Source organism: Mirounga leonina, unplaced genomic scaffold (genome assembly GCF_011800145.1).
Source record: "Mirounga leonina isolate KUSES-001 unplaced genomic scaffold, KU_Mleo_1.0 Mir_128, whole genome shotgun sequence".
NCBI classification, from domain to species: domain Eukaryota; kingdom Metazoa; phylum Chordata; class Mammalia; order Carnivora; family Phocidae; genus Mirounga; species Mirounga leonina.
In genome coordinates, this window is record NW_023270320.1 from 30720249 (window position 1) to 30731063 (window position 10815).

Consider the following 10815-nt stretch of genomic DNA (forward strand, 5'->3'; position numbering starts at 1 on the left):
GAAACAAAATAAATTGTTTGATGGTTGCCTTCAAATGGATAGCAACATGCTGAAAATCCACTGACTTTACTCTGTATACGTTCTTCGTATATGCTTTTTTATTTCTAATTTTCTTACTCTTCTTGACCTAGTTGACGAATGTCTTTTTCTCACTTCAGAATAAGCTATTAGCTGATAAAAAAAATAAAGTTTCTGTATTACAGGGTTAGGCAAAATTTTATGCAAGATTAATTGTAGTTACTGTCATCAAATATCGTATCTGACAAGTCCCAGTGCTGGCTCTCTGAATTTAATGAGAACAGTGTTCCACTATCTTATTGTGATTCATCATGTATTCTACTTCTTTTAAAAATATGATACTGTGCTTATTGTTTTACTGTGTCTGGGTTTGGTAGGATGGATAATTTACTTTGGAAGTTAAGCAAAAGTTACAATGATAGAAATCAAGAATATTTTCTGTATAAAACAAATATGTCTAAAGGTAAGTAAGATATAACTGTGTATGTGCAATATAATGTTCTGTCCAAAACAGGAGCAATCTGAAGGCACTACGGGAGGCATTTTCCCAGGAAGAGCACTACATGTCAGTGCAAATCGGGTCAGTTCCCGGCGCAACAGGAATTAACCTGCAGGAAACTCTCAGGCACCAGAATATTTCAGAGCAGTTACGTGTTAGATGTGTTCTACAGTTCTGTATATTACCCCAAGTGGGAAGAAAATTATTTCCTCTTCCATGCTTCTGTAGCTTCACGAATTAGCTGTGTTCTGGTGGCAGTGAGAATTATTTTTTTCTCTGAATAAATGTCTTTTTTTCTCTTTTTTTAAAAAAATATTTTCTTGAGGTAATTATATAAGTAATATCCTGGCAGATTCATTATAGCAGTCTGTGTTCCATTGCTTTTGTTCTGTGTCATTTTTTCTTTAGATTTTTTTCCTAGACAACGCTGTAATCATATAAGGACATAGCAGCATAGTACAAAGACAATGGTTGCAGGATGTTCTGTTTTTGAAGAGAGAGGTTATTGTTAGAGGATGGGTCATGAGAGAAATGAGGATCGAACAAATAAACAAAAAAAAGTGAGGGAGGTGGTCAGGGAACAAAGTCTCCCGCTGAATGTTTGTTGGGTCATTCACAGCCTTAGCGCATGTGCTTAGCGTATCTGGATGAGACAAACATATTTATTAATTGTCTTTTGCTGCAGTAACATGTTACCACAAACTTAGTGGTTAATATAACACAGCTTCATTATCTTGCATTTGAGGTCAGCAATGCAAAATGGGTATCATTGGGCTAACATCAAGGTGCTGGCAGGGCTGCATTGGGGGGTTCTAGGGAACAATCGATTTCATTGACTTTTCTAGATTCTAGAGACTCCCCCCTCATTCCTTGGTTTGTGGCTTCTTTTCGTCTTCAAAGGAACCAATGGCTCGTAACTACAGTACTCTGAATCCAACCCTTCCTTCTTCCTGTTCTGCATTTAAAGGAAACTGGTGGTTACATTGGGTCCACTAGATATTTCAGAATAAGTTCCATCTCCTGAGGTTAGGCGATTAGCAGATTTAGTCAATCAACAAGCTAAATCCCTCCTTGCCATGTAAAGTAACATATTCACAGGTTGCTAGAATTAGGATAGCGATATTTTTGGGGACTTAGGATTCTACCTATTCTATCATATCAGTAAAATTAGTGCCTCTCAATGTAGTCTTATCTACATATTAATTTGTATAGTACCCATATTAAATTTAATACTGTTGGGGCCATGGCTTAAACTTGGCCAGGCTGGTATATGAATATATGTTTCATTTTCTCATTCTTCAACACGAACAATTCTCTTTGTGCTTTGGGAAGACAAAATAGCTATAAATAAATACCAGAAACTCATTAACAGACAACAAATGCTTGGGAGACTTCTAAACAAACACTCCAGTTGTATTTCCTGAGAACTACCAGGAATCTCACATCAAAGATCCTGGACCTTAATCTTTTTCTCCAACTCATGTATTCATCACACATTCTCATCGAAATTGTCATCATTAAATGTGAATTTGATCATATTATACCTCATCTTAGTATTTATCATAAGATTTCATGGATAATGCAACTCTCAAGCTTTCTGCCTACACCCTCATGTTCCTGTCTACTATGCTATCTGTGTTCTTGTACATGTCATGTTTTTCAAAGTTTTTTTTTTTTTTTTCAGTTTATCTGTCCTCTTTCTTTCAGAGTTTATTGTTTTCCTATTAACCACATAGGCCGTGCTTAATAAAGGAATTTTGAAGAGCCACTTTACTCATTTATTTTTGTAAAATAATTTGTAAAGGGGAAGTTAACTCTTTTTGATGTTTACAAGTATATTTAAACCCACTTTAAGAATCAATAAAGTGGGCGCCTGGGTGGCTCAGTCGGTTAAGCGACTGCCTTCGGCTCAGGTCATGATCCTGGAGTCCCTGGATTGAGTCCCGCATCGGGCTCCCTGCTCGGCGGGGAGCCTGCTTCTCCCTCTGACCCTCCCCCCTCTCATGCTGTTTCTCTCTCTCTCTTTCTCTCAAATAAATAAATAAATAAAATCTTAAAAAAAAAGAATAAAGTCATCAAGGTGGAGCACCTTGGGTAATGTAACCATTAATACAGAGGGCAAATATGTGAAAAAAAAAAAAAGAGAACTGCAAAATGCTTATTCCGGCTTAGACACCCATTTTCACTAGATTTTTCTGCATGTACAGGTGCCACTATTCTACAAATACAATGTTACTGTATATCACACTAAAAATTCTTTTTTTTTCCATTTATTTATTTGAGAGAGAGAATGAGAGACAGAGAGCACGAGAGGGAAGAGGGTCAGAGGGAGAAGCAGACTCCCTGCTGAGCAGGGGGCCTGATGTGGGACTCGACCCCAGGACTCCGGGATCATGACCTGAGCCGAAGGCAGTCGCCCAACCAACTGAGACACCCAGGCGCCCTCACACTAAAAATTCTTACTAAAGTATATAGACCCCTAGAAAAAGTTTTCAAATGAAAACTCCTCTGGGTTGTGTTTTCCCTTCCTTACCGTATAAAGACTATGGTTGAATCACCATTCTGAGACAGCATTGTGCGGATTGCTGCTTAAAGGGGAGCTGAAATACATAATTGTAGAAATCATTCATGATGCAATTTCACCTAAATCTGTTTCTGAACAAAAAGTTCTTTGATTGAGAACTTTTACTTTGTAATGAGTCTATGTATTTACCTCAAATTATATTTTAAAAATTAGGCACATAAGACCATTTGGAGGGCTTAAATTATATAAATACTTATATAATATATATAACAAATTTCAACTAATCCGCTAGCAATAGTATTTTTATTTAATAGTTTAATTCTCCTTGTTTAATAACAAGCATAATTTTAATTGTAGATTTAAAAAAGATTTACTTAAAAATAAATCACCTCTTTTTTTTTTTTTTAAGATTTTATTTATTTATTTGAGAGAGAATGAGAGAGAGCATGAGGGGGGGAGGGTCAGAGGGAGAAGCAGACTTCCTGCCGAGCAGGGAGCCTGATGCGGGACTCGATCCCGGGACTCCAGGATCATGACCTGAGCCGAAGACAGACGCTTAACCAACTGAACCACCCAGGCACCCATGAACCACCTCTTTAAAAGAGATCTTGCAGAAGTCCACAAAATAATGGAAAATTCCTAACATCCCACATCACACAGAAATATAGAAAAAAAAAAAACAACCTAGTTGATCACTTTAAGAACTCAATGTATTTTCATACTTTCAGGTTATAATGAATGAAAATCCTTCCCTTCATGGGATATGTTTTCTCAGATATTGAGAGCCTTGAAATTACTTGAGAAATCATGACCTGGACCTTTGGCAATTATAGCTAAACCTAAGACACTTTCCTTGTACAGAAAAACAGCCTCTTTTAGTCAGATTTTATATCATCTGGTAAGAATTAGGCCAAATTTTATGAAAGGACAGAAATATTTTTTTAAATACTTTATTTATTTGACAGAGAGGGCACAAGCAGGGGGAGTTGCAGGCAGAGGGAGAGAGAGAAGCAGCCCCCCCACAGGGCAGGGAGCCTGATGCAGCATGGCCTGAGCAGAAGGCAGACACTCAACTGACTGAACCATCCAAGTGCCCCTTGGCGAGGCATAATTTTATAAGGCGAAAAAGGATTGTTTTCATGAATTGGTATCCAGACCTTGATGTATTAAGCATTTGATTAAATAAAGACAAATTCCGATCGTATTTCATTTGGGAAAATTATATTTCGGAAATGTGATTTTTGCGTATTTATTTACAAACTCCTTTCTAGAATTATTTCTATGTATAATTATATAATCCAACATAAAATGAATATATTACAATATCTTATTAAGACCATCAAAAGAAGCCTGAAGGCTCTGTGTGGTGTTCTAGAATCCAGGTCAGTGCTTCTCAATGTGTTCCTCAGACTGGTGAACTTCCTATAAACTTTTAGTTACCACGATGTGATGAGATGATGAGCTGTGACAGAATATAAACTAATTGTGTCACTAAGTACACTTCTGGCAGACTGTGATTCTAAAGATTGTCGCAACAATATTTCCCATCAAAAATGGTGCTTCTCAGTGTGACCTTGGCACTTCCCCATGAAGAGTCAAGTCTTTTTCTTGTCCCCTTAGATATGGGCTAGCTCTGTGATCTATTTTGAGCAACAAAAAGTGGCAGAAGTCATTCTGTATGACAACTGAGTCCTGGACTTAAAAATCTGAAGCTTCTGACTCTGACTCTTGGAAGGGCCCTTCCCTGAAGCAGCTGGTATATAAGAAGTGTGAATTCCCTAAGACTAACAGACTGTTTGGGGGTGGAGTGAACAAAAGGCCAATATAGCCGTTGTGGAGGCACAGAAGAGGAGACAAGAAAAGAGAAGAGGGGATGGGGCGGGGAGGAAGAGAAGACTGACAAGAAAAGGCAAGAGAGGGGAAGAAAGGAGAGTGTGGAGAGGAGAAGGAAAATGAGGACAGAGGGAGGGGAGAAGAGAAAAGAGGATGGAAGAGTGGTTGGGGAGAAGGGAGATGAGGATGGGGAAGGGGAGAAGAGAAGAGAGAAGAAAGAAGGGGAAAGAAAGGGAAAGAAAGAGAGAGAGATCTTGTGGAAAAACACTGAGGCACCAAACACAAAGAGCAAATGAGCAAAGAGTTTTCTTGAATCTTCCAAATCTACCCAAATACCAGCTGAATATATCTGAGTGAATAATCTAAGCCCATACCATGTGGAATAGAAGAAAGGGTTTGCTTTAATTCCTGAACCACAGTTCATGAGCAGATAAACGGTCATGTTTTTAGTGCATACTTCTTATATCACTCCAGAAAGCACTTGTGCTAGATTAGGGGTTTACAAACTTTTTCTGTAAAGAGTCATATAGTAAACATTTTAGGCATTGTGAACCATGTGGTCTTTATTACTGCAAAAGCAGTCATTCACAAAACATAAACAGATTTCTGCTCCTGAAAAGGGCCAAACATAATTTTCCTTAGGGTTGTACACTTGTTGAACCCTCTGTCTAGACAGATATTCACCTAATGCTTGCATGACTTGCTCCTTCTGAACATTCAATTCCATCTTGAAATGTCATCTTTTCCAGCAAACATACCATCCCACTCCAATATTACATCATCTTATTTTATTTTCTTCACAAAACTTAAAATTACTTATTTATCTTATTTATGAATATTTATGAATTTACCTTATCTTTATCTTACTTATGAATATATTTACTAACTTAGTACATTTTTCTCCTATCAGGACTGTTAAGATCTATGGATCAATACATGTAGATCAATGCTAGCACAGAGTAGGTGCTCAAAACTATCTCGTGAATGGATGAATGAATGAATGAATGAATCTGATGTTGAACTTAAGAACTGCTGTCTTGAATTTAGTTAAACTATATTAGCTCATTTAGTATAATAATAATGATAAAAATAAACATATCTAGTAACATTGTTTTTAAAGTTAAAAATCTCATTTACATTGAGATTCTTAGGTAAGCCAGATGATGCAATTATTATTTTATAAAGGAGGAAAGCAAAAATCAGGTTTTATGACATGTACGTTTTCATTCATCTAGAAAAGATATGGAACTTAAAGTATTCCTAGCAATAACAAATTAAAACCAACCACAATCGCAAAAGAGAGAAACTCCCCATTTCTGAAAGGTACATTCTACATTAGGTACTTAATTTTTACATTTTCAGTTATTTCTCACAACCCAATTAGGTAGGGATTATCAGCCTCATTATTTTCCCTAATTTAGAGTGTATCAGATTGAAGTTCAAGTGTTTTAAGTAACACTCAAATTAAACAGTAGGAAGAAACCAAGACTTAATTGTCTGATTCATAACTAATTAGTCCCCTCTTTCCCACTATCCTGTTTCTAAACCCTCTGTCATTTCCATTACAATGATACAACTCTGCTCAACATCTTCTTCAAACTCAAACTGAGGTAAGTAAGTATAGTTGTAGCTCTATTTGAGTTTAATCTCATAGCATTCTCACCAAGTGAAAGGCAATATGGCAGGGATGGAGTATGTATGGATTCTCTCATCTTATTTACTCACTAATTGTGTATCAAGACCAGATGGGGGGATTGTGTTTCTTTGGTAGCCTTTGCTTTCAGTTTGAATTTTATGAGCAATAAAGGAACCTAACATTTTACTTGTTTTTTCCATAATATCAATAAAAGTAAAAAAAAAAAAAAAGGCAATGAAACCTAACCAAATATTGATTGAAATGATTTTCTCTTCTTCTGAGTCAATATTAGCCACCATTGAAATGGTGGAGTCATGATTTGTTTATTTGGTTCAATTTTTGCTTCCTTTTATATGTTCAATACTGACACTATTGATATCAGTGTCAACTTGGGGACTATATAACTTAAATTTTGAATTTCTTATTAAGGGATCTTCTAGAAATTGGATATCCCTGACAAAATCTTTTTACTGAATAACAGAAGGATGACAAGGCATGGTTAGTAATACATATATTCTCCAGAGATTTTCTTCGGATCACAGCTTCTTTAACCATTGGTGTTTGACTTTGTGCCCAATAGTTGAGTTGTAGAATTAGCAGTTTGAAAACAAAACTTCTTTTTTAGGTATCATACTGACAATATTGCTGGATATGGGGTAGCCTCATTGATCTCTATCCACACCAAATGCCGTATTACATTCACTTATTTCTTTCCTCCCGCTGTGAGTGAGAGCTGAGTTTACAGAAAAAGTGCACACTCATGGTCACCATGTAAAAAAGAAGTTTTCCCCCTAGAAGCTATTAAGAACCTGTTTTTTGTTGTTGTTGCTTATATTTGCCATCATGACAATTATAATGTAAACTGTTTCCTTTCCTGGCTGCAGAACTCAAGGGATAGATATGCTAGAAATCGATATGCTATAACAAAGAGTTATTGTCATCAATAATCCCCATGGAGAGACATCTTTATGAGCCACACCAACCTGGCTGCCTCACTCCTCATAGGGTCCCCTGTCTGCCTGTGATTTTCCTTCTAAGATTTTATTACTGCTTTTGACTTTCTCATAAGTCATGAGAAATCATTATTTCTCTAACCTGAAGCTATTCTCCTCTACACGGTTTACATCACTAGAGTGATTTTTCATAGTCATATTTAAAGCAATTTGTGTCATTATGTTCATTATGAGATACAAAGATAGCTAAATTACTAACCAACTCCTTGATTTTAGCATCTTTTTCAGCCAAAGTGAAAAATTACTGGAAAATTCACAGTTATTGTGTCTGACTTGGAGTAAATGAGTATTTGGCATTAATTTTCATGAGACATGGGTAGGTTTAAACATTCAAAAAATTTTATGAAAATACATTCAAACCTAGAACAGTATCAGAGGTAATTTGATATCATAAAAATATGAGACAAACTGGAAAAATAGACTGTGTATAGGTAGTTGGGTTGGGGAGATGGAATAATATTACATCATATGTTCAAGGTGTACTTAATATGAAACTCTTATTACAGTGTCCATCTATTTTTTTATTCCAAATAAAAGAGTTTTGGAGCACCTGGGTGGCTAGCAAAAAAAAAAAAAATTATATATATATATATTATATATATATTACATCATATGCCTTCAATATGTTCTTTTTTATTTGAAAGTTAAAATAAAACTTTATTTGGGGGGTGCCTGGGTGGCTCAGTCAGTTAGGCATCTGACTGTTGATTTTGGCTCGGATCATGATCTCAAGGTCCTGGGATCGAGCCCCACATTAAGCTCCAGGCTCAGTGAGGAGTTGGCTGGAGATTCTCTCTCCATCTCCCTCTCCTTCTGCCCCTCCCCCCCACTAGCATGCTCTAAATAAATAAATAAATAAATAAATAAATAAATAAATAAATAAATAAATAAATAAATAAATAAAATCTTTAAAAAATGAAACTTTATTTGGAAAAGCTGAAATGATTCTATGCTAATTTGAGCAGCTAGAAAATTCCCTTTTTGATGTCTTCTGAGAGTTGTGATATATTTGTCTTGTTCTTTGTTCAGATGAAAAAAAATTAACTGATTCTCAAGAAATGATTATTTCTCTCTTTCCCATGTCTAGAAATCCTATGCTCCCTCAGACAGTTCCTTCTGCAATAAACTTTCCTCCTCTCCCCAGCCAGCCCCAGAAGGTTCACCTTTACAGGATCTGGGACTGTGACAGGAAGTATGTCCCTGAATATTTCTTCACTGGGACTTCCACATGTTCTTAATATTTAGACAAAAGCTAGTATGTATTACTATGCACATGAATTTTTATGCATACATACACAAATATATGTGTATATACATTAGTCATTTTAATAAAGAATTTTCAGTAAAAAATTATTACCATATTTCATATTTATCACTGATTGTGATGATGCACCCCACATAGCTTCTTCATCAACAGTCTAAAAGGGCTCAGTATATATCTATAATGGCTACTGGGATTTCAACCATAAGGCTTGGAAGAAACTAATTCCATTATAATCTAGTACTATGTCAACTCTGGCAAATATAGCAATAAACTATAATAATCACAACTGATTTACCCAACTGCAAAAATAAAACCTCTACAAATATAATGTGTACAAAACATGATTTCACATGCTTGCCTTCACATTAAATGCATCCACAAAGCCTTAAAGCATATTGAGTTATATTTAAGTTAAAGCATTTACTGTTGCTTTTCTCCTGACAAGCAATATATATTTTAATTAATTCCTCTCAGAATTATTCATTTTCAAAAACTTAAACTTTTTTACAACTCCTTTCTCAGCTTTCCCCCACTATACACAGTGGATATTTGATATATATATATATATGTGTGTGTGTGTGTGTATATATATATATATATATATATATATATATATATATAATGTAGATATATGCACACACACCTACATACACATATATATACAAACACACACACATATTAACCCCTACACATATATACACTCACAATTCAAAATACTGGAGGTGGAATATAATATGTATTCACAGGTTTTGAATCTTCTACATTTATTTCCTCCAGCTAATCCATTATAAACTTAATCATAATTCTAATAAATACCTATTGATGAAAGTTAATGTTTATATAAGATTGTTAAAAATATATCACATTTATTCATTCACTACTTTAAGGAGAAACCTCAACTCATATTCTCATACTTGACTGAATTTATCTGACCACTTGTAAAATTGTTTCATTTGAACATGATACAGCATTATGACACTGAAATAAATTAAAGCATACCATTATACATGACTCCTAGCTCCTCTCTTAAAATGGTGATCCACTAGGCATATGTATAAAGTCTTCTTCAAATGTTCCATTAAAGTATACATCAAGATGCACAACATTATATAACCAGTGTTAGTTAATAATAGCGAGGATTGAGTGTTAATACTCTAAGTACTTACATGATTTTCTAGTATAAAAATACACATTTCTATGAGAGAGAAAAAGAATAAATTGAAGGTCATTAAGGTCTAAAGTCATATAGCAAATATATTCAGAGCCAACTCTAGAACTCAAGTCTCTTTGATTCAATTTTTTTGTTCTTTATTACACCACAGTGCCTTGATGAAGAGGCTAGCAAAATTTCTAGATTATATCTTAATTGATGGGGAGGGAGTGACAAGCACATTCTTGAATTAAGCACTCATGTTCTTAACTTTCCTGCCTTATTAATTCCAATCTTCTAAACCTAATCTTAAGTGAAATTCACTTTATTGACAGGAAAAATCAGTAGCTATGATCCAGATACAAGGCTGTGTGAATAAAATCTTGATTTGTAAATAAAAAATATAGAAGGAAATATATCTGTTTTATTCTCAACCCCAAAATTCAAGCAAGAAAATCCCAAACAGGAAACATAGTTAGGAGATTTGGGATGGGTATGTAGTTTTTATCACTGGTGTGTAACCTATTCAGAGAAAAACTCCAAATCTCTAGTTATGTCAGATAATCAGAGAAGGAAAGTACCAAAATTTTCCCAGAACACTTCTATTACATAGAAATGTGTTAAGTGTCACATTTAAAGTGAGGTGTAGTCCCATCTAAATGACCTGGAGTTTCATTCTATGGAGGAGGAAGCAGCTGTCCCTGAAAGCAGATAGCAATATTAAGGGCTTTGGGCCACCTTACAGAAGCACCAAATGCTAGTGCTGGACAGACACAAAGCAGCACAACATTTACAATGACCTACTAATAACATCAGAAAGACATATACTAAAATCTGCTTGATTTGTTAAGAAAAAGATGCAAATAGGAGTGATTTCT

The 10815-nt window shown here is 35.2% G+C and overlaps 1 non-coding gene across 1 annotated transcript; it reads right to left on the reverse strand.

The window, feature by feature from the left end:
- Nucleotides 1-8620: 8620 nt before the first annotated feature.
- LOC118010154 lies at nucleotides 8621-8744 on the reverse strand. The gene has a single exon (XR_004679146.1). It is a non-coding gene; the product is annotated as a small nucleolar RNA SNORD22 (small nucleolar RNA).
- Nucleotides 8745-10815: the final 2071 nt, after the last annotated feature.